Source organism: Ooceraea biroi, chromosome 6, assembly GCF_003672135.1.
Source record: "Ooceraea biroi isolate clonal line C1 chromosome 6, Obir_v5.4, whole genome shotgun sequence".
Classification (NCBI taxonomy): domain Eukaryota; kingdom Metazoa; phylum Arthropoda; class Insecta; order Hymenoptera; family Formicidae; genus Ooceraea; species Ooceraea biroi.
Window position 1 is genome coordinate 15,375,586 of NC_039511.1, and position 25,643 is coordinate 15,401,228.

Sequence of the window (25,643 nt, forward strand, 5' to 3'; positions counted from 1 at the left end):
GCATTTTATTGGATCTTTTCAATGATTCTTCCGAGATTACATCGTTCCAAACAAGTGCACTGCCATCGTCTTCTGAGAGGCATGTCAGTTTTCTTTCGTTTGCGTAAGTTATTTCGCGTATTACAGTTACTGTTCCAAAAACATGACGTACCTCACTTACGAAGAGAAAGGAGATTAACACGCCCGTTATTGTATTTTTCATCATAATTAAACGTATATATCTTTTTGATAAATCTACCATTCATCCGAAATGCAGTAAGCAAAACGCGATTGTCACGTTATACATTCTAGCATGTATTATTTTAGGTAACGATTACGTAAACCTAGTTTTACATATATGTGTATCAATTTTAAATTAATTGAACCACTTGTTAATAAATCACAATCTTTTATTTAAACGATGCAATTTGCTCTTTAATCACAATACTATGATTGGAATGAGATAAAAATAAAAATAAATTGTTTTTAGAAGAAGAGCCGTTTGTGCTGCATTTACGTCTTGTACTGTTCGCGTACTGCAGTGCTACCAGTTTATAATTGTGATACAGGAAATTACATTTCCTGTTAGGAATATGAAATCTATGGCAAGATTTTCAACATCCGCTAAATGTGGTTTAGGAATGACACATAAGGAAATAATGGTTCTACGCTCGACACTATATGTATATTATTATCTTATTAGTCGTCTTGTATTCGGCGAATCTTACGCTGACTCTGACTGAAAGTTTTATTATACATATTAATATCAATATTAACATTGATCTCAAACAAAACTAAATTAATTAATGTTGCTGTTCGATCTGCAACGTTTTTTGAAATATATTCTAAACTTGTTCGCCCGATTCTAAATCGGTTTGGCCAGTTTCGCCTTTCAAGCTGCAGAATTAAATTAGTTGCTATAACGTCGCGGTGTTACCGTGCCACGTGACGACACGTTTTCATCCTCGCTCTTAGCGGAACACGTTGCCGGTCTTTGGCGTCGGTATTCTTTCGGAGCACCTCGTATACACGCACGTACGTCGTAAGATCCCGTAAGCGCCTCTCGAGTTCATTTCGCAGAGACTTAATAAACGTTTTACGCGCCCGGGGTGGATTGCGACGCTTTTCATAAGTTACACCCTGGGAAGGAGGAGCGCGAAACTCGCACAATGTGAAACAATATCGCCCGGCTGTGCGCGCGTCCCAAATTTCGGACGGCGAGCCTTCTCCTTGGTCCGTGGACTTCGCTTCCACGAGGACGAAGCCGGGGGATGGAGGAGGCAAACGAGGTGACCGTGAGGGTGAATGGGAACGCGCGCGTGGAGATGGCAAATTTTCTCGCGTCGTCCAATTTTGTAGCAACGAGGAAGGGACGAGCGCATCGAGAGCGTCTGAGCAGGAGAGGACGGCTACAAACGCGCGAACACGAAGGGGTAGAAAAGAGGTAGAAACCGAGCAGAACGGGGGCAAGGGAAGGAAGTGGTCTTGTCAATCGTTGAGAAGGTGTGCAGCCGAGGCAATCTCGCAGGGGAGGAAAATCAGGACGACTCCTCGAGTCAGTAAATTCGCTCGCTCTTCGTCCTGCTCGCGGTGTCTCTCTCCTTTCTTTCACACACACGTTCTTCTTCCTCTGCACGTCCCATACTGCTTTCCTCCCGTACTGTCCTCTGCACTCTCTGTCCACGCTTGCTGTCTACGTAGCAAACAAGAGAGAAGGAGCCGCCAGAGGTGGAGTCGCGTGAGCATAACCCGAGCGAAGTGAAAATTGCTCGAGCCATTCGCCAGGATTGACCTTGCGCGTGCGACCTTATGTCCTACCTATATATCGTCCATTTACTGAAGACACATGTATCCCTATACGCGCGTGCGTCCGCGTTTTTCCGCGACGCGCGTTTCTTCTTCAAGGATTTCTTTTCAAGCGTTGCTCTCTTCTTATTTTTGATGATACCTTCGACGAAACTTGGAATAGGTACGCTGGCATCATATTTGTAACATGAAAACGAGAACGCAAGGCAACAGATGAAACCTAATCTGACAAAAGGGAAAATAAAGATTAAAGTAACGCAAATGAATCGAGTTTTAAGTAACGAGTAGTAACTGCGATATATAATTTAAGTAACGCGGGGGTAAATTTCAAGTTGGAGCTTGTGGGAAGAGATGGAGAGACCTCGAGGAGAGATTTGATACGCCGAGAGAGAAGGCGAAGTAGTTGCGGGGAGAATCTTCGATAGTTTAATCCGTCCGGTTTTTCCGGAGTGCCAGATAAACGCGCGGGATTAGCGAGGAGGAACGAGCGGGATAAAGTTGGAGGAAGACGGAGAGGCTGCGATCGAGCACGGCTCTCGCAAAACGCGCTGCGACAATGACGACGAACAGCCGAGGACGGGAAAGCGATCGGGAGAAGAATTCGTTAAAGGGTAAGGCTGCGGAGAGGAGAGCGGGGTCGTTTTACTTCAAACGTCGTTGGGATAAGGCGACGAAACGCAATTACACCGCAGATCTCTCTGCACAGAATGTCCAACACGATGTTCACCACGTAAAGATATCTTGTGCAGCGACTGTTAAATAACAAATAGATTTAAGCAGATTGAAAGTAGATTATAACTCCTTTATCTGCCAGCACTTGCGAATTTATTTTTACAAAGTTGGCACGAGCGATTGTACAAAGTGCAACATGAGAATGGCGTAGTCTTATCGTGAGGAAGAGTTTACTCTCTGAAAGATAAGAGATTTCTCGTTCTCATTTTTTTCCGTACGATTTATTAACGCTGCTAGACAAAAATAGAATGCCTTGTTCTCGATCCGAGCGGGCAAAAATTTGCACCTTTTTTCCCCTCCCTTTTTCCTCTTTTATCGACTTCTCCCCCTCGTAACACTAGCCCACTTTCTTCGTACGCGCTTAGAAAAGTAATCAAACTTTTTCACCACGCAAATTGCTCGAAGTAGCCGACTGCCTCGTGCAGGGGTGACGACGGCGGGAAGGATGACGGGGGAGGGATAGAGAAAGAAAGAGCGAAGACGAAAATGTGGCGGAAGAGGAATATGGAGTGCTCGAGTGATAAGGGGCAAATCGAACCCCGAGAGGCGGCCGATCGGTCGGCAAAGCGTGCGGACAATGAAAGAGTAAGTCCGCCCGAGTCGTCTAATACATATTAATGAGCGCTAGAGTGTCCGCAAAACTCGGCTTCCATTTCGACGTCGGTGATTCCGCGCGCGAGTGTTTTGCCTGGAGCGGTCAGATGTGCTGATTTAATCAGTAGAGTTTCGATCTTGAAGACCGTCAAGGAATCAGTAATTTGTAAAGGATAACCGCGCGTCTTTGAAAATGAATCGTCGTTGAAAGTCTCGCCGAGAGGAATCCACAGTAAATATGCATCGTTTCCGACGTTGCTTCTTTCACTCAGAAACGCAATACTGCTGGTCTACACGCGACATTTAACAATGTTGTTTCCCTATGACATTTCCATGTTCAAATTGCTTTAGAATCTCGCAGCCGTGACATAAAGTCACCGAGCGTCTTGTGTTATCCTGTATTAAACATGCAAAGTGTCGGCGTGGCTCTCGCAGCGTTAGTGAGCGAATCTCGTTGCCGACAAATTGGGACGCGTTTAAGAATCTGTCGTGCTTCTCGAGGGTGAGAGCGCCGTAAGGACGTCGTGCCATGACATTTCGTACGAGCCAGGGTGAGGCGTGATTCGAGGGTGCCTGCGGAAGGAGCCGACGAGTAGCGAGTAAGTCGGGTAAGTCGACTAGAACTGCCTAATGCATGCTGATAAGGCGGAGCGTGGCTCTCGTTCGTCACACTCGGCAGTCGAATCGACCGAATCGCTGGAAGGAGAGAAAATAGCCCTTCAGTCTTCTTTGTCAGCGATTGTATAAAGATATGAAGGAGTATAATGTTTAAAACATTTTTTTATCTCGACGGAGAACGGAATCCGACACTTGCTGGAGGTCCGCAAGTTGCTCTAAGCTTCCTGTTGTCCGCCTAATGAAGTTTCTAGAAAATTCTTTTACGAAAGTTTCTAATATGTTTTTATATATAATCCATTTGACCACTTTACTCAATTACAAGGTATAAACTCTCGCACGCTACAATTTTCTGTACAATTTCGTAAGAACGCGGCAGAGAATGAGATTTAGATATGCGAAATGTGATCACGCGTCCCACTAAAGTGTCCTACTTTATAGATAACCGAACGACGCGGAAGAATGATTTTCGAGACGATGCACTCGATCCTCACAATCGGCCGCGATCGTATCCATTCCTCGAATGGATATTGGATATACTTCTTTGATTTTATTCCAATGCCGAGCGGCAGCGCGCGGCTTATTCGGAAATTACATTCGTTCCCGGCGGATGTTCCTTCTTCGGATTATTGCTCGCGCTACAACACTGATCTTCTTTCTCCCTCGACCGCCTCATACGTTTTTATTTTCTCGTTGATCGCCCCTTCCTGCGGATCTACGGCTTCTCTTCTGACGACCCTTCATTTTCCAGTCAAGTTCCGTAGGTGTTCCTTTAAAAGCGTGTCTTAACGGAGAATATCACGTCTCTCGTTCTCAGCCTCCCCTCTCTGCCATTGTCTATAATCCTGCATAAATCCTTCATAAATATGGTTTATACACCTTTAAATCCTCCTACCCCCTCATTTCGTCTTCCTTCTCTCTCACGTAATCTACACTTTTACATAATGTCTTTCCATGCGTAAATTATCGATCGCATAATCTGGTGACCCATTTTTAAACGGATTTATGAAACTGTACAAATTTGCTTATTAGAGATACATATAGTTAATGAATTAATTGTGCACTACGCAGGCGATTAAATTAACGCCCATCGCGAGAAACTGTAATTGCAATAATACAATATCGCAAAGAACTTGTCTAACGATCAAATTAATTCTATTTTTACATGATCGGTTACATAATAGCCATTAATTTTATCGTGATAAAATATTATGATGCCAAAAAATACAAGGCCGTCACGATTGTCTCTTATTAAGATTTATACATGTTATTCTAGTGTGAAGCTGACGTGCCACGCATTTACGAATCGCGAATTTTTCAAAGCAAATTTATTTTCACGATATCAAATGCGTCGTTGTTTATTCCCAACTGGCAAATCCATCATGAATTAAATCTCCACGCTACATCTGAATTCATTCGCTGTCAATCTCCAATGTTATTCATTTTAACCCGGACTACTCCATCACCCGCGCCCCTCTTCGGAAATCCGTCTCAAATTCCCGAAAGATTCTCACCATTCACCTTCGTGTTTTCTGTTCCTTTCTTATTTCATCATGTATTTTTTTTTTCGTCTTTATTAGCATGCCGTCGCCATTTCCGCCCAAGGGAAATTCCCAACTTCTCCCTATAAACTCGATCTTTTTACGCATTTGTAATTTTCCCCTGAATTCTGAAAAATGTGGATTATATAAGCAATTTAAATTGCCTTCCTGTGACGTAAACGTAATAAAAAGACCCCGTTTCATATCTCTCCTGAAAAACGCGGAATGGACATATTCCCCGTTGCACTAAAAGTCAGCCATTTTCGTTCGTTCGAGCGAGACTCGGCTCCGCGACTCCAGGAGCCGTGAGTTATTCAGGTAACTGAACGAGTTACTCTCTTCGAGGTCGCTCAGGACCAGGAAGAATCGGGAGAAAAGGCGATGGTGCAAGAGAAGGATCAGGCGAACGAGGGGAGGGAACGCGCGAGGCGACGAAAAGAGAAGGCTAGGCGTTTCACATGGTAATCTCCTCATGAATATCCTCAAAGAACTACCTCCTCTCCCTCTCACCCTTCCACCCTCCTACACACACACGCGCACGCACGCGTTCGCGCACCGCTCCTCGAGGAGGTCTGTAAGGCGGAAGACGTAGACGTATCACTGCTCGCATTTATACATCCGGCCGGTAATGGGAGCGCGACGGTGGAGAACGGGAGGGAGGGAGAGAAAGGGGCGCGAGTACGGGGTTGGTGGCGGCGTAAGACCTCTCTCATTCGATTAGGTCGAAGCAAAAGCTTGGTGACACGCTCGCCCGTCGTAGCCGAGTAATGTGATTAAAACTCCGATGGAGCTCGTAGCCCGTCAACGTCGAGTGCCTTTCCACGAGCGAACTCATATTTCCGCGAGAACCGAGGAGACACGATCGCGTCGACCTAACTCCGCGATTTCTTCGCCGCGCGTTTCCGGCTGTAAAGATGACGTGGACGGAGGTCTCTATTTCCAAGTGATATTTTCACAAATTAAAGAATACGCCAGAGTAGTGCGATGAATCGGTAGCCGCGTGAGACATTCCGCAGGAACGATGCGTAGCAGATGAAAGCGATAGAAAGTGCAGGAATCGCAAAGAATTTAACAACTTATTTAACAAAAGAGATTAACAAATTTTAAATTGATAAAATCAGTGTCGTTCGCACTTTCAATCATCTAACTTTCAATTTCTTTTTGAGAATATCGAAAGATAAACACAAACGTACTTGTTACGAATTTTCGTAGCTCGTCTTCGAGATAAGCGGACTGATATCAAAAAGGTCTCGCGACGTTGTGCTTGATGATGGATAACCGAGAACTTCGAGGGCTTCAAAAGCTGCGCGAGCTTTTTCTTCCGCGCCGCATTTTCCCTTTAGGTTGATTCGCAGGGTATTCGATTAACGTGCCGGCTCGAGCATTTCTCGACGGTTGAATATACGGGGCCCCGGTCACGGTGCGGTCCCCCTCGAAAAATATGAGATGGCAGGACTGTGCCCGGGCAAAGAGAGGAAGAGAAGACTGCAGAGAGGGAACACACGGGGTGGAAAGCGACGGGCAAAGCGTTCTTTCACATGCTAATCCACCAGGCAGGCTGCGCTCATGAATACCTATGGTCAAAGCGCGCCTTTCTGTCTCCCCCTCCTTCTCCTCCTCGTTCGGTCTCCGCCGCTATTTTTGCCCGCTCTCTCGCTCTCGTTGTATACACGTTGTCTCAAAACTTTCGCACTTCCTCTCAACCGCAGATGGTAGGAGGGAAATTGGGCGGACTCGTGGTTGTTTCGGTGTCGAGACATCGATGGCTCTCGTCGAATTGTAAGCGGTGAAACGTAGGCGGTTTTGTAAATGTAGTTAGGTAGCAGGAATGTCAAAAGGGAGAGGGCCATGAAAAATTAACTGAAAATATATCCTTCGTTTAATTTCAAGCGAGCTTGCGTTAAAAATATTTGCCTTAAAAATATTTGTTATTGTCTCCCACATTCATGTTATTTATGTTGTGTCAAGCAACCCTTGCGCAACCACCGCACTTTCGCCCCTACAAGAGAGCTCCCCTCTCGCGTTTCTTCCCTCTCTCCTCTTTTGCTGCGAGATGGAGAACGCAGCAAGAAAGGCCGCGCGAGAAATGGCGGCGCTTTGTGTCCCGAATTTGTGCCGAGCCGTTCTCCGTGCTCCTTTACGAGGAACGATAAGTCAGGAGTGGCCCACCACCCTCTACACCCTCTCTTGTCCGCTCTACGACCCTTTCCCTAGCGAGCCACCGCTTCCGTTCTCGCCTGCACGCAAAATTATCGCGACCGCACTTAGAATAACGCGATCGTATCTGCGTCCGGTTCGACTTTAGCGTACCCGTTAAATATTACCCGTCCCTAAAGCGCTTCAGGCGCACGAAGCAACCCTCGCGCTATAGTGAAGATGTTTACGGCGGTATCTGATGATTGCATGCACGTTCGCAACGCGCAAACGTGATTCTGGTCTACTTAAAGTTAGCATAAGAGCGGAATTGACACAGCGAACTGTGTGTACGCGTCGCGAGTTTCGGAAACTCGCGCGATTCTTGTTCTCTACCACAGTGAGTTAAGAGTTGGCAGTGCGATTTGATTTTCGACGAAAGAATGCAACAATTTTCTATGTAAACGGAAATAAGAGATTTGACATGATTAAGAATTTGTGAAACTGGAAAGAATGGTAATAAATTTGGATGCTAATAGATTCTTCATTCTCCAGCTGCATTTTCTTTATGGGTCATGCTAATCGCGTTTTAATGAAAATTTGAGGTAATTATATAATCGAGGTTAACAGAAAAGGTCTCATGTGTATTCTATGTCGAGTTATTGCGTTAAACCGAAAGAGCGAACTGTGAAGTTTCTCCCTTGAAAATAAGTTATTCACTTGCAAACGCGAAATTTCGGTGGAACGTTGGGCTGTCGTCACGGCAGCGCATTTAATTGTCACGGCACCAAAATTGGCCTACTCATCACGCGTGAACTTTCAGAAGTCTCCTTTGTTCCCATGCACGTTCCGGTAATAACGTTACCTATTCATTGCTTGAACTTTATCATGCTTATCCTCGGAGGAGTCGCGCTGCGATATAAACAGATGCACCTCTCTCTTTCTCTCTCTTCCGCTTGTCTGTCCCATTTTGTCCCTCCATATTCACTGTAGGACCGTCGCCGCAGGAGCCGAAAAACGCCGCGGTCGTTCAATTTCGTCCCGCGAGCACCGCGTAATTGGGAGCATGCTCGGCGGGCTCGTTGCCGAGAATTTAGTTTCCGGTTCGCGGTATGCCCGGTTTGTGTGCGTGTGTACGCGTGTCGCACGGCATGGTCGCGATGCGAACCGGGGTTGGTTCGGGGAGGTAGAGCGGACGGATACCTGCACCACCCGTCGACGGGGATGACCGAGGGGACCGGCAAGGCAAAAGGGTTAAAAGAGGCGGCAGGAAGTGCGGAGAGGTAGGCAGCGGAGCTGGCGAGTACGGGGTGGCGGACGCGAGAGGCGCGGCGGAGGGCGCGAAAGGGATGGCTATCCCACGTGCTGCGCTCCCATGCATAGAGAGGGCTCATGTTTCCCTAATGCAGCCCGATAAATATTTAAACATAACGTAATCGGTCGGATTATCCCAAGCAAGCGAGACGGAGATACGGCGGAAACCCCGGCGCGCGAGGATAAGATAGAGAGAGGGTGAAAGAGAAAAGAAGGAAGAGGGATGGAGAGAACCAGGACGCAATCCGTAATGCGCTCAAACGTGCAGCAGTTGTCTCGTGAAATGGCGTCTTTCGCAATCTCGTACACACATACGCCATGCACGACGATCGGCATCGAAATTTGTCCGCCGGTGCGTTTTCCATTCAGCGAAGGACAGCCAGTGCGATGGAGACTCGTGCGCGGAAACTTGAAAGATCACGATGGAAACTTTACGGCCGCCGAAATTGCGCGATGCATATTGAAACGGACTATCGTTCCTCATCTCGATCCGAACACACGCGTGCTCCGAGAACGACGATTGCACTGGAAAAGAGTTTCTCTGAATTTGTCTCCGCTTGCCAAGAGGATTTCTTCTCGTTGTCAAAATTTTGCCGGTGCACTCGACTAACGTCGACGAGCATCGGCTCCGTCTGTCGGAGATTTGTCAAGGAAGAAATTTAAAAGTAGAATATTTTTCAGCCGTAGATTCTTCTTGACACAACGTTGCAATCTACAAATCTCTCTGCACGTATTATTCCATTTGTGCATTTTTTAAAATAAAATAAATAAAAATTAATAATAAATAAAAATTAATAAAAATAAATGAATAAATAAATTGCGAGTTCGCGCGATCGTCTCGTTCGGGTCGTTGAATCCCGCCGCTGCACTCGCTCGATTCCACATCGCGTGACACCTGATTAACCCTTCCAGCTGACGCGGAGGACACATATGTGTCACTCGGTTCGTTCCATCATTCGGCACGCGAGCAAAAATTACCAGTCTGTCGGGGAGGGGAAGGGGTTAATCGCTGCGACACGTGGCGGATTGTAAATCGTGCGGTGGACATTTCCAATTTTGCGAGCGCGCGCAAAGAACGCGCGACGGATTACCGACATCTCGTTTCGCTATCGATGGTTCCCGATCGCGGTGTACACTCGCGAACTGCACAACCGATTTTGTCCCCTTCCGGCTGGACGTTTGCAGGACACCGAAACCCCCCGGGGGTGTCCGTCGTGTCACGTCTAGCCGGGCGAGGCGGAATTTTCGGCGAGGGGACCGAGGGAGGCGGCGGTTGACGAGGGAGTGTTTGTGGGACTTTGGGGGACGCGAGGGCATTTAAGCGTAAATGGTTTTTGTAACTGGGAGAGCGTAAAATTGCCTAACCGCCCCGTGCATCTCCTGGCGCTTTTGGACGAGCCCGGCCAAACCCCTCGCGCTGCAATGCCACCCCTTCCGTTTCACCTATACAGGCTGCCTCATAGCTTGGGCACGTAATCCTTGGACTGTACAGATACGCGATTATTTATCTCTTGATAAAATCTCTGACTGGTAGCTATTGTTTATCGCAACTTCGCAGCCTTTGATTTATGTTATCAGGCAAATCTAAAAATAAGTTCCTGTCAAATAATACTGTCAGTGCCTGTGCTCTTACCGTGGATTTCCGCTGAATTATTGTGGCTAGTTTCTGCTAGGCTAACAGGATTGCATATAATATCTTGTGTCAGTCATAATTAGTCAAGTCAGTTGAAACTGTCATAAACAAAGTTCCAGAAAGAAATTATCGTTTGAAAATGTTTATTGAGCTTTTCCTCCTTCTCTAAAGCGAGATATAATATATCAGCAAATAAAAGACTAATAAAGATGCATATAGCACATATGAACCTCAAAATACATACATATGTAAGACGTATATATATAACGTAACCGCGTTCTATGCCGTTCCATGTGGTTCTCCAGTGAAAATTTCGAGGCCCAAATTACGGCAGAAACGGCAAGAATCGAGACGCGCGCGTGCTGAAATCCGAAAATAATATCTCGCGAATTAGGTCGTCCGGGTAAAAAGCACGACGGCGAAACGCGCCGCGGGTATAATGAATATTTAATGTGCGGAGAAAAAGCCGCGTCTGCACCGGAAGGCAGGTGCGTGCCGACGATATGGGTAGGCCCCATGGGTAGGCGAACCTGGAAATCGCGTATTCATCATCGGTCCATTCGTAATCCGTCGCGCGCGGTCAAGGGAGGCAGTGAGTCGGGGTGGCGTGTGTACGTGGGGACGGCGGGCGGCAGCGGGGCGGAGGAAGCGATTAATTTCACAGCGCGATTCATAATGGAGCCTCCATCAATCATTGCTGCCGGTTACGCGCGCGCCGCCCGAACTCCGGCGCGATAATTAATTCCGAAAAATTATTAATCGCAATAATGTCCTCATTTACAGAGGCGACTGCTGCAAGGGCGCGCGCGACGCTCGCCGATGCGATTCGCGCCCGCCGTGTACTTAATTATCTGCGATTTGCCTAATCGAGGATCCGTAATCGTGTTACGGGATGTGCAATCAGCGTTACACGTTTCGGCTGAGTATCATTTTATCGCGCACGGGTGTTTTATCCGACGAGAAATATAATTGGAATTATCCCGGCAGATTCGCGAATACTGAGATGCATTGTCATCGTGATTTTGTAATCTATCGGATAGCGGTGTTATATCTCGTTACGTGATCGTATTGGATTATTTGACGATACTAAATTTATGTGAATTTTTTGAGTGGAAGGAATTCGCAGTCTCGTATTTACGAAAATATATGCAGTGCGTTATTAGATTATCATATTAAAATTAATTTGCAATTAATGATATGAATTATTGATAAATTATAAATGTAACGTTATTACAGAAATAATATGTGTGAATATTTTATGTATATTTTTCAGATTAATTTCCGATGTCAGTATTATTTCAAGATATTGAGACAATTTTATTAATACAAAGTAATTCTGATACTTTCATTAATACTATCATTAATTCATTAATACTATCAAATAAAATACGTATTTCCTTTTTAAATCTTTCATACATTTTTTGAGACGTTTGGTGAATTATTCAAAGCCGATAAAATCTACTGGGAGCTAATTTAGCTGAATTAATAGAAAGTCGATTAAATCTATATTATTTTTAGTCACTTTTTTAACTTGTATCGAAAATAGAGATATACTCTTATGTTTCGAAAAGAAAAAAAGAGTGAAAAGAAAAAGATATATTAAAAGAAAATGTAACACTTATAACGAAAGAAAATCTTCATTATAGTATGATATTAAGTAGTTATAGTTCGTATTTGATCAGACATACTTCAATTTCTAATATCACATTATATTATCTCTTTCATTAGTTAAACTGCATGGTATTATAATGAGACAGACGACTTCTAATATTGGTAGAATTTTTTAAATTTAATTTAATTTTTAAAAATATATAGAATTTTTCAAATGTGTAGAATATCCATATACATATATGTATAATATTGTACGTATACATATAATACTTATCTAATATTAATAAAATTTATCTATATGTTACTCGCTAAGCGTATATTGTCTGTTACACTGATCATTAAAGCAAATATTTATACGTTTAAACATCTAATTAAATATTCGAAAAATATCTTTTTCGTATTACGAGAAAAGAGTCGCGTCAATCTAAGCATCACTTCAGTCCCATACATCAAAGCATCCGAGTAATAAAAAAAATCATTGAGCGATTGAAGCGATTCAGTCCCATACATGAAAGCGATGTTGCTTGGATACACATCGCTCATTTTATCACGGCACTTTTATTAGAGAAACGATTAAAGCGAGAGATTGAATTTTAAAAAGAAATTAAAGCGGACGGCGCTTCTTGAAAAGGTGAGTTGCCGGTGTAACCTTTACGTGGCGTTATACACGTGTTTGTTATACGCGTGCACGTGTATACGTGTATATGTCGCGGGTCGTGCTTAACAGCCCGCGACGTCGTAAATTGATAGTAAATGTCACATCCGGATTGCAGAATAAGAACGCGCTCCTGTGGGAAAGCCCCCGCTGGCGGCAATCACTTAGCCGCTCACTTCGCGAGACACGAATGCGCCTCACATTGGTCTCGCTGACGGTCGTAATTCCGTGACATTGATATTCCTACGGAAGCCAGTACCCACCGGAAAATAATTCGCCGGCACGACACGTCTCAAAGTGCATTTCACCGTATTTGACGGGGCGTCGCGAGAGCCATTTCGAATCCGGGGCTGTGCCGCGCTATTATTTATTATTACCGCTGCGATATGGCGAATCAAATGACATGATTTATCGTCATTTAAATTAATCGCGTCTTATCGTGCTTCTGCATGTCTAACCGAAAGCCAAAACATGAATTTTGGTCTGAACCTCGAGATGTTATTAAGATTAAACATTGATTTTAATAATGCGAAGTAGAGAAAGGAAAACGCGATGTTATTCGTATGCTTTTACGATGAGTCGCTTATGATCGATTTCGTGGTGTGAAAAAGAGACCGACTTACTCGTACGGAGGAGTTACTCATATCAAAAATTCGATTTCATGAATTTCCCACATAATTCACCGTAGCATCAAGCGAACCCATTTATCCGTTCGATGTACTCGCAAATTGCGTTCGTACTCAGATTATAATCGAAGCAATAAATGACATCGCGACGTAAAAATAAGAGAGAGACGTTGAAGTGCAAGTACGATACGATCGCGTACTTTTGTCAGCTAATCAATAAGATGGATGATTCGATCAAATAGGTTTATCGGTGCGGAACTAATTTTAAACTTCTGTTGCCCGATGCAACAGATATTTCATCATCTGCCGAGATTTATTGACACTATATAAGTATTAAAATTTTGATCGGTATCGAACCGTGTGCGCCAATACTTTTGACCTTTAGCGTTTGCCTGACGCAAATGTTCTCACGGCAAAATCGGTTAACTTATTTATAAATCGCTAATGTAGAGCAAAGTTCAGATGGCAATGAGCTCCGCGATATCGCTCTTCTAATGGCACGGCTATTCGCGCCGTTCGGTTATTCTTATTGCGACAGATATCAGATGATTCGAATTTGAAATCTCGTGGAAGCATCAAATGTCTCCATTCAGAAACGATACAGCATTTTTATCGAATTATGAAATTCGCTTTCTTGCGTCGTCCACCTGATTTCATCGCAACGACCACGCGATCCGCGGACATTTTATCGTCCGCGTACCTGGAACTAAGCATACCTAAAAGTATGTTTCACGAAATAGCCGCATTATTCAAGAAATTACTTCATCCGCATCAGAATGCCGCGCACAAGAATACTTTAATGACGATACGCGAATGAGACATTCGTTGGCTCTGCAAATTGTCCACCATGTGGACACCAGGATACCAGGAATGAAATAAATCCTCCGCTCTTTCGTATTCTCATCTCCGCGTCTTTCCACGTTACGCCTTTAAACATACAGCTTTCGTCGAGAGCCAGCATTCCGGAATCAGTCTCCGTTTCCGCGCTCAACTGCCGTGTCGATATATCGTATCCGTCTTCCACATCGGGAAAGCGTATAAACGATCCGTCAGTGACGCTTCTCGATCCTCGCTTTGGTCGCGCACGAGCTCGGGAGATGGGGGAAAACGGATAAACGAGCGTATTCGTTGAAGTAACTGCCAGACAATCGATAGCTCGACTATCCCCGGTAAAGCTTCGTTGTGTCTCTCAATTTCGAACGGAGCTTCATGAATAACCAATGGCCTGGGAGGGACCCCAAACCCGTCCCAGGAACACCGACTGGCACCGAGGCCCGCTTCCATCCCTTCGGAATCGACGTTGCAACACGCGATCCCGGGCCGGGCCGGGCCGGGTCGGGTCAGACCGGTCGCTCTGTGATTCCGATGAACCAATAAGACGACAATTGCGGCCGTCGTCGAGGGTGACGTTTCCGTCTCGTTCCTTTTCGCTTCCTCGTTCTCCGCCAGCCGCCCTGGAATAGAGGAGAATCGGAAGCTAAGGGCGCATCTATAGTGCACATTCGATCTTGATGAGCATTCGAGGTGTGGGAGAGTGGAAAATACCTCTCTTATTGACTGTGTTCTTAACTGCTCAGTGGCACACGTGGGACTCATCGGTGAATGTGCCGTTCCGAACGAACACACACTGCGATACAATTGGCGGATTTGTCCGCAAGCGTGATTACTTGATCGTTCTTTAGAGAGTTATTGAGGAAAATGGAGTCTAGAAATTTCGAAAGATTTGATAAGATTGAATTAATCAACGCACTTGTCCTTCGCGATATCGCTCTTTTAAGCAGTAGTAGATTACATAATGATAATTTATGTGCTATCAAAGTAGTTAAGACAACTTTAATAAAGTAATCAGGACTCCGACTAATCTCGGTGCTAGTGTTACTTTAATTCAATCTTGATTAATCTCGTAATCAAGTCGCAAACGAAGTCTTCATGGAATTCTTCATAGCTGAAACACCCGCAGATTAAAAGTTTGTTGGCGGGCAGCTTAAACGAGTCTTAGCGACTCTTTAACGAGCTTCTCACGCCAAATCCAAAATGCTTCTCTCATCCCGGCAGCGCAACTTACTCAAAGCCGGCGATTGCAACCGTGCTTTCGAAAGTTCGCCAGGCGCTCGCCGCCCCGACATCAGCGCGAGATAGTGGTGTGCGGTCACCATGAAACGCTAAACCGCTCCTTGAGTGCGTTACGGATCTCGCGGCCATCAGAAAATTAGGTCGTCCCGTGTCCTGCTGTACTTCGATTAAATCCTTAGCCTCAGCCGCTGTGTCCAGTTTCATTTCCGAAGTTTCCGCGCACAATGGAATGTCCCTGTCCCGTAGATCCGCCGGTCGGACTGGACTCCAGGAGCCGGAGTTCCCGTCTCACGGATCTTGCTGTCGAAGCTCCGCGCGACGATAACCTCGCTGTAATTGCGTCCGAACGTCGCGTCCCCGGGACTCTTGGTCCCGATCTGGCCAAGAACTTCTCAGATTAAACGCTTAATTGCACCGCCGCTATCTCTTTCGGCCAGCGCTCCACCTCCGCAGGAGCCGATCGCACTGTTCCATCGTTCGAGATGCCGTGATTACCGCGCGCAATTCGACCGCGCTTGATCGAGAGAGATGGTCCTCCGCCCGGGTCCTTTAAAGGTCTTAATTAAGTCTTCGGATCGGCCGACCTGCCGAGGTCTCCCTCCCGGGGAAAGTCTAATCGTCTAACTTTATAAGTCGGAAGTTCATTTCGGCACACATCTGCCTGATAATTACGGCCGTTTCTCTTACGTAGCTTATAGGATGAAAATGCGTTGGCAGCCTTTTTTAATATTCCCACCCGCGCGGACTTTAATCCGTAAGTTTCTTTCTTCACACACTGTACGCGAATGAAGTAATTCCTCCGCGTAGGTCTACGCTGCAGCGTTTCGAAAATTTCTTATTCAAATTGGAAAGGTCACTAGATCGAAAGTGCAATAACAATTGCGATAATGAAAGTTAAGAAAGTCGTTAAAACAATATTTGTCTTGACGATCGATTGTTGAATTAAACTTCCACGAAAGCAAAGTTCCCTCGAAACTATCGACGTCGAATTGATCCAAGAATCGGGATCTGAAACCAACAGCGAGCGCCGCGAAAGCACGATGTATAATTCAAGATACATAACAAAGCTCATCGTGGCAGTTCAAAGAAGATTTCTGCAGCGACATAACATCAATAAAAACTTTGTCTTAAAAGTCTTGAGTGCTTTCGAAAAGAGCTCTTGTTAGCCAATGGAAGTTGTTCCTCGAGGTTGCCGGCTCCGATTCTCACCTAGCGTCGGAATTTCGCCCCGTCTTCTCGGGATTGGTCATTAACCTACGCCCGGACCATTGTTCTCGTTTGCGAATCGGCTAAGACGTGCACAATACACTCTCCCGGGCCACCTATTATCCTCCCGAGATTACCGTTGACTGCTGCTCCGAGTTCTTAACTCGGGGTCGAAGGTTCTCGCGAAAGAACTGAACTGCTTTCAGTTGTGTCGTTTCGCTTGTATCTCAAAAGTGAATTGTTCAATGCGGGCACTTTATTCACTGCATCGACCACTTTACAATTGTTCTCGCGCATTTTCAAAGGACCAGAAACATATTTCGGAATCTTATCACGTACCTCAGACCAGTAACACGTCTTTATTGGAATTTAAAATGTATGTTTAATTGATAAAGACGTTATTATTCTCGAATACACGTACATGTAAAAATACAACGTGATCAAGATTGCATTTAATTCCATTTTACTCGAGAAATCTTTTAAAGCGAAGTAAATGTACGGAAATGGAGGTTGTTGGAAGCATGTTTCCTAATCTTTTACAGTTTGTGGCTACGCAGCGAGGTCAGACGGTTGTGTGCGGGGGTGAAACAGATTAGAACAACTTTGAGAATTTCATGAATTTCCAATTATCAACTTGGCGTTCCACCGACGATCTACCATTTCCGCCGCCTACGCCATGAATCCTGCTGTCTTTTCTCTCCTGGATCCGCACTATTTTCTCGAGAAACTAATCATTCTGGTCATATATCATTATGTTCGAACATGTGTTACTTTTCTACGCTTGAGCGCACGTTTGTCGTCAAGTGCCGCATATCAGAATTATCGCAATATCAAACTTGTTTTTGATATAGCGCGAAGGCGTTACTAGAAATTTAAAAAATTTTGTAAAACTGAATTGATGCTCTAAACAAATTTAAAAGTGAAATTATTCTATATGATACTGTCAAGTAATGATGATAAGAATAATGCTATTAGCGTAAGTATAACTTTTCATCCAGAAATCTCTGCATGGGAGGAAAGCTGGGAATAAAAGACGAAGGCACATTTCAGGAAAATAACGTAATTGGGCGGGATGCTTTCGCGGAGCTCGGCTCGTTAGGTTTTATTAATTCGATGTGGAGTATGATCACGGGTAGGGTCTCAAATACCGTAAGGATCTCGAAATGACGCGCGCAAAGAGGACAGGGGCAAAGGCTTTGGCGGCGACCGAGGGCACGACTGAAGAAATCGATGTTGAGACTGAGACCCGTTAGTCTTCTCTAATTAGATATAATTGCAGAAGGGTCAGGTTGGCCGAGCGTGGCTCGCTACTTCCTTCCAAGGTGAGCGTCTTGCTTTCGAGTTGCCGGAACTTCATGCTTCACTTGATGGCTTTCGATATTTCGAAAGATATCTATCTATCATTGCCCCCTCCGCGCGAGCGAATTCCCTGTCCTCGTGGGAGAGAGCACGGGGAAAAAGAGAAGAATAGAGGAAGAGAGGTAGAGATACAGAGAGCGAGAGCTAAAGAGAGAGAGAAAGAGAGGAAGAGGCAGAGTCGGTGCAAACTTTTTCAATCGGCGTCCCTCTCCTGATTCGACCACGCCGACGTCGGGAATGTCGGGTATCCTGTAACTATTCGCCAATGAATTTCAGGCTTTTCAGAGATCTCTTCCGTTTTTCTTATCGGCAAGAATCGAACTTGGCGAAGTTATCCCGCGGATATCCCCTTACGATGTTCACGCGGATGGGATTAGATTGCCACCGCAGGTATGTCGCGGAATTGATCTCGATAATCCGTCAGCGTACCGAATCTTAATTTCGATGAATTAATGAACGGTGTTTTTGCCGTATGTTCATTGCGCCTGATCGCAATTTGATCGACTCGTGACGGAGGAAAGGAGGATGAGTAGCGAGATTCGAAGTAAATGTCATTGATAATCATCGAGCGTTGCATTTGTCGCGCCGTTGAAGTTATCTCGATTGACTTTACCCTTAATTATAATATCAAGGTGACGAATTATTGAATTACAATCATCACCAACCTTCGGCTCAAGTGAAACAGCAGGGAGATCGCGTTAATTAATTCGAATCCGATAATTAGATCTTTTTCCCGCCCAACTTAGCTCAAGTCCTTAATTCTCTCGCAAACTTTTGTAGGAGAAATTCCGAGGAGAAATTCGTTTATTAAGAATATTATTTCTTATGCGTCCCGGAAAGCGAATTCCGCGGTTAAAGAAGTGAAATGTAGTACTATACATTCAACAAATTTATTGAAATCTAAAATTACATATATTCCTATCTCACTTTCTCTTCTCTTGCATTACATAATTATGATGTTAATTATAAAAGCTGCGTCAGAAAATAAAATACTAGACTTATGACTTCGTGACACACATTAAAGGCTTAAACGTATAAAAAATACCACAAAGTTACAAAACTTTCTTTCTTGTTCACGATATGAACGGTTCCGAGAGAGTAAAAATAGATCGTCGTAAACATTAAGGTGACAATGCGTAATTACAGTCAGTTGCGGTTTGTGAAGTCAAACAGCAGGGGCGATCGCGCTAATTAATTCGAATCCGTTAATTAGATCTATTTCTGACCCGAGTCGACTGAAATCCTCCCTCGATTTGAGCGGACGCATAACGGAGAGACTTTGCGAAACGTGGACGAAGCACCGAGGAAGAAGCGCGAAGGGTTCCGCCGGTAGTCTTTCTCTCCTCTAGTTTCCGCGGCGGTAAACACCCCCCCGGCACCGCCGATGGCAACGGTGGCCACGGGACGAAAGTGTGCGGGACAAAAAGTAGATAAATGGTGGCCGGATGGCGAGGGTGGGCCAATCTATCACGCCCCGGGGGAGTGTTATTGACAGTGCAAGAACTGTCTAACCCTCGACCCCGCCGCTCTCTCGGCCGCTGTCTTCCCGGTATATCCTGGGCCCGAGAAACCCTTCCCCGTTCTCTCTTTCTCACCCTCTTTCCCATGGCACCGCGATCCTCATTCTTCTCTCCTCGACTTTCGATACGAGGAATTTCGAGATAATAGAAGTTGTTGCCGTTGCCGGGAAACTTTGCGTAAAATACGTCGGTGACGTAGGTGTCTTCGCGCGGCACGGAAAAACGAATCAAACTTTTCTCGCATGGAACACCGGCTGGGATTCACCACTCACCCTGGTACCTGCTGCCTTCTTGCTGCGTCGCGATTGGTTATTGTCACTCTCGATCGCGACGAGATCTAATGCCTCTACTGTCCATGACGTAGTGTTTTGCGAAGGATCTTTTGGAAGACGGCATTTCTTTGGAAATTAGCAAGGTGTCTGAATATCATGTATGGAAAAAGAAGTTGAAAGATTCATGCATATTTGTTTAAATTAACACACGTTCGTAAATGAGTTTTACGAGCAGCGGCTTGAATCGAAAAAAGAAATGCAAGTTGAACTTGTTGAAATTATAAAGTGGTCAAAATAGAGCATGTACAAAATACATTGAATATATAAATTTTTATGTTACATTGTATAATACATGCTATTTATGGTAACGTTAATTTTGAATCTGTAGTTTTGCGCTTTGAGGACCATTCATATATTGTGGACGACTTGGCTTAATCTCACGAGTAATTACATAGTCCCAAATCTGTTAACAAAATATCGCCCACATATAAAAGGACTTAGTCGAGGGCATTTGGGCGAAGGACCGTCGCATTGACATCGATCACGATGACGGTGGTCGCTTAATGCCGTTCCGAGATCCACGGCTTTAGTGGCGATTCCGGTGGCGTGTTAGTTCCGTTGTAACTCGTCGACTTCCCTCTTCGACCACTCCTCCACTCCTCTGTCCTCGTCGCAAACTCCTGAAACGATCGTGGCAGGCGTTAGTGTCCGCTTCCTGCAGGATGCACGACCGCCGGTCGTTGCGAGCCGAGAGGCCGGGATTTCCTCTTCGAGGCCCGGAAGCTTAAGAGTGGCTCGCCGACGGGTCTCGGCTAATGCCTAATGACGGGTCGTTTCAAATATTTACCGCTCGATTTCGCAAGCGGAATCCGCGCGACACGTAGCGTCGTAAACGCGATTACATTAGACCGCGCGACGTGTACCGGGCGCGTTTCTTCCGTGGGCGAAACCACTTCAAATTGTAAGAGATAGAGTGTGTTTGGTATGTGTGTGAGAGAGAGAGGGGGGGGGAGAGCCCTATCGATCCGAGAGGAAGGCTCGTCTCATGAATCTGCTCGAATTACGCGGTCGGCGGATCGGCTAGGATGTTTCGAACGCAATATCCAGAGCGATATAATCCGCCAGTCTTTACGGCGAATTTATTCCTAATGCCTTATTCATGCGTCGACCTGAGGACTCATTATGAAAGTCGCAAGGGGTGGAAAGGTGGAGGAATTGTGATCCGTGCAGAGCGCAGCTGCGCCCGTTTAAACTTGACTCTCGATTCGTTTCGCTCGCATTGATTCGCGATTCCGCAAATCGAGCAAATTAATATATTCCCGACCGTTGACCGCTGACACGCGTAACGTTTATGCCTTTATTTTTTTTATCTATCTTTTTGCAATGCACGTTCACGTGTGCAATCTTGTTGAATTATAATTATCGTATTCGCCAAGAGAGAGAGAGAGAGAGTTATAACATATGAAATATTAATCACAATGGAAGAAGTTCGAATATAATATGTTCTTACATAAATATTATAAACAACTTTGATTGGCTAGAAATAATATCTTGTATTTATAAATAGAAAGAGACTATGCTTCAGTTTCTGTTACTCTTATCTACCTTGCAAAACACATTTCTCTAGAATTTGGCTGCTTTCGCCAAAAATCCGAACGATAGAAATTATTAACATAACGGACATATGAATGTGCTCGCATAAAATTTGATGTGCATCCACCGTCTCGTTCGCCTTGCACGCTCACTTTTCCTCGCGATAGAGGGAAGTTGGAAATCGTGAAAAGTACGATAGCGCACGCGAGGCGAAACTGCGGGCAAAATCGCTAATCCATGCGGATGAAAGCTCGAAAATAAAATTTTACTGCCATATCAGAAATTTGCGATTATTTCCGCAAGACGGCAAACCGTTAGTTCGGCTGTGTTACGGTGTAGTGATCAATACGATGTAAGAAACTGTTACACAAAATGAGAAATAAGAAATTCGCTCAAGTTATTTTTAGAATAACAGCGAAATATATAATTATGGCTTAAGAATATATCACGGATATGTAAGTGGAAGGATAAGTCCTTAGAAACTCCATCTTCGTTAGAAAGTATAAAGGGATCAAATTCTTTTCTTTACTTCTCGCCCAGATTTGATTACATTTCGTTATTTCCGCGCTCTTCCCTCATATTTAAATTGACGATTTCGCTCATTGCGCCCACGAGGAGCAGAGCTTCGCGTCGTTTCGAGTAGACTGCTGCTCCTTCGCTGTCATCATCATTTTCAATTAGTCTGTAATCACCGGGCGACACGATGCTCGTCGAACGAGCGCGGAAACGGCGGCGTCTCTCCGTCGAGCGACTTATTAGTTATTAAGTTACTTCACGTGTTAATTAAACATTCGGATAACGCCGCCTAAAGCACCAAGATTTTCCTCCTGACATGGCTTCCCCATTTCTCCGCGCCCTTCTCCTCCGATTTCTGCTGTCAGGAGGCTGCTTTCCGCCCTCTGCCTCCCTCTCGCACTTTTCCTTCCACGCGTATACGTCTCTCTTTTTGTTTCTGACAGATGGAAATGGGCGATTGTTTATCATCCTGCGCATCTTTTAAAGCAGCTTTTACAACTTTACGGTTGGCGCGATATTTTCCCCGTAACATGATACAGCTGGATTGAAAAACTCGCCTGGCATATTCTTTATATTTCTTTATATTGATCCGTTGGATGCTCCAGAAATCAGGTACAATTTTGCAGCTTTCAAACCACAAAGATATGCCTAGATTTTGTAACTTTGAGCAAACGGCTCAGAAGCTCTACTTTTGCTCCAAAATGCTTGCTTCTCGTAGTTAAGTTCTTTATTTGAAGTTAAACATTAGCCCGCGATACACAAGAAACGACGGCTTGAAGCTTGAATTACATGAAACATCCAATTTATTTGCTTGCAATCGAGCCCTCTGAGAAGTGAGTCACGCTAAACTTGGCGAGGTTTTAACATTAATACAACAGAGGAACCGCTCTTGTTCCGTAGATTCAATTCAATTTGTATTAATAAGCTACTACACGTATTAATGAGTCGCAGTAATAAAACGATAATATAATGATCCCTTTGATATCGCGGGATCGTTTTGTCCTCGTCATCATCCGCGTTTCCGCGTTTCCATCATCTTCCATCATCTCCTCCCACCCTACGTCCATCCCTCGCGTCGCTCTCCGCGCTTTGCGCTCGCCAGGTTGAGCTCGAATTAGCATAACCAGAGCAGCTTTGATCAATCGCAATGGCACCTCGTTGCGCGACTATGGCCATTAGTATGCACCATTGACCGTGAGCGGCCACTGCGTAATTAGCATAATATAGCAATATCATAACGCGCGTACCGGGAAATGTGTTGGCTGCGGCGATCGTTGGCGGGATAGCACGCGGGGAAAACGGGGGTGGCGAGGGCTGGCCGGAGGGCGATGGAGAGGCGAGCATCAGGCGTGCAGGCCCCCCCTAGGGATCCCGGTTCCCGGCGATGCCGGAGCATACACGGAGCGGTTACACCGACCACCCGTAATGAACTCGGACGTCGCCAACCCTGAAACGGAACAAGCCCGGACAGTTGCGGCCGCTTCTCGGCGACAAGATTCCTGATAAATAACAAATCGGGCCCGCCGCAGCTCGCTCGATGACGACGGCCTGCAACTGCGCGAACCCCCGGAAGCAAGCGCGCCGGAAAATCTCCAACTGCGTACGCGAAACGTGTCGTCACTTACCGGAACGGTTATTTGACATCGTTCGTCCCGTGTCATTTTACCTACCGCGAAGCTCCCCTTTTGAAAATCCCTCGCCGACTATCTCCAAAAAGGAAAAAAACGGAGGAACAGTCTACTATTAACAAGTCTAGCACTTTTTAAAATGGTTTTTTTATTTAAATGATGCAACCTCAAAACATTTTACGGCAAATAGACATAGACGTTAAAAGATCGAATCGATAGAAGAATTACAAATGTAGATTCCTGTTTGCGGAATTGTTTAAAACATCGCTTTCCCAGATTGTATCGCATCAACGATCGTATCTTACAGTTTGCATCTCACGTACATCGCCATTAATTATCACGCTTGAGATACGCTTGACAAATGGATTTATTATACAGTATCAGCTGCGATATCGGCACGATCGGATTTCGCGCGATGCGCGCCGCGATAATGGCGCCGTTCGTAATGGCAATTAATGTATCCCGGGCATCGTAAGAAAACAGCCGCGTGACGTAGCCGCGCGCGTTGGAGGCGAATCGTTAAGGGTGTAAAACACACGAGTAACAGCGCCGATAATCATCGTAGCAGAACAATTAACCTCGCAAATGGGAGTACCCCGCAATTACGGGCCGTTGATTATCGCCGGATAATACCCGGCGCGAGTAACAGGGTGACACGGGTGTTATTATGACGAGCGATTAGCGCTATTCACATCGTCCATCGTTCGCCACGTGCGATTCACGGCATTAGTGTCTTATGAATTCGCTGATTGCGTTTCTGCCCGCGCATACGTGTCCGGTGTGCCGATCGCGACCGCGACAACCAGGTTGGTTGCCCCGGGGGTTCGAAAGGCCCGGGGTCATTTCGCAGGCCTAATTTTCGACGCTGCGAACACCGGAAATGTCCCCCGCATCGTTGCGTTTCCACAGTTGCAAATAATTGCAGGAATTAGTAAGCAAGCAGTGTGTAAGCGGATTAATCGCTCATGATTAAGACTTATCATTGATTCCAAACTTTTATAAAACTTAACGCTTTGAAATCATCAAATTGATTTCGTGCTTATGGCTTCTCATGCGCCACTGGACTTGCTCTCGCGTACGGGCGATCAGGAAAACCTGAAATTCGTTGGATTTACGTCGGTTTTCACCTCCGCTGGAAACGGAGGGGCGAGGGGAGAATCGATTTCGGATTCGGGGAATCTGCCGTTAAAATACCCTCCATCGCGACCAAACGTGGAACGTGTATGTCGATTATTGATTCAGGATACAGGTCGTCCGTCCGTCCGTCCTGGAATGGCTTGGTGCGCCAGTCACATTGACCGAACAAATATGATAGCCGCATTTGTTCGATCAGGATCGAGGGATGGGAAGAGGGTAGAGACATATAAGAGGGATGGTGGAGCGAGGAAGGTCCGGGGTAAGATACGATATTTGCCATGTTATTAGACGGCGGTAGCAGTTCCCGGTGCTCAGTGCGCGATATCGATCGTGCATTTGCCTGATGAGTTGCGTTATGAATCCAAGAGGAGGGGGTGGAAGGGTGTTCAGCGAAGTTCGACGTGCAAAGAGCTTAATACGTCGTTGATTACGAACGCTCGTAGCGATCCCCGGATGTACGCTTGCCGCAAACCCCGCTGTTTTTTAGTCTCTTTTCCAGAGCCACCCCTGCGCCCCCGTCATCCCTTTACCGTGAAATGCGTAAAACCGCTGTTTCCGCGAGGCGAAACGCAGCGAGACGCGACCACGTGTCGTCATGGGTGTGGAGCCAATAAAACCGACGACCGATTTGTGGAACGCAACGACCCGTAAAAGCGATCCTTGATAGGATATAGCGAAACTGCCGTCGCCCGGAGCGCTCCCCCGGCTTCCTCCCTCTCTCTACCCTCTCAGCTGCATCTAACACTTTTAAACTGTAAGTTTCTGCACTGGTGACATCGTGATTCAAACCCGGAGTATCTGTAATTGAGTCTCTGCTTTTCCAGCCATAGCATGCCGGCATAGCATACCTAAATGTTTTGTCTCTGCGAAACGATTAAAAAATCGATCAACTCAAAACGGTCGCAAACAGCTGCAAAATTGACATTGAAAGACGATTCGATATTCCCAATATAAAATTCTCGTCTAAATTGCAGAAAAATCGAGAAAGGGGATAAAAATGCTGAGCGTGACACTCGCGTTCATCGCTTGTGCTTTCCACGCTCTCATTGCCGTCTCCAACCAGAAGTCTAAATTACTCAGCGTCGATTCGGGATTATTGT

At 45.5% G+C, this 25,643-nt stretch overlaps 1 protein-coding gene and 1 long non-coding RNA gene across 11 annotated transcripts in view; one reads left to right on the top strand and one right to left on the bottom strand.

Annotated features, from left to right (window-relative positions):
- Positions 1 to 25,643, top strand: part of LOC105284583 (RNA-binding protein Musashi homolog Rbp6) — a 589,200-nt gene that overhangs the window by 297,549 nt on the left and 266,008 nt on the right. The window lies entirely within an intron of this gene.
- LOC113562177 overlaps positions 1 to 25,643 on the bottom strand; it is a 47,320-nt gene that overhangs the window by 1,158 nt on the left and 20,519 nt on the right. The window contains exon 1 of the long non-coding RNA XR_003406702.1: positions 1 to 25,643. This exon is cut by the window's right edge and continues 20,519 nt beyond it. This is a non-coding gene — a long non-coding RNA (uncharacterized LOC113562177).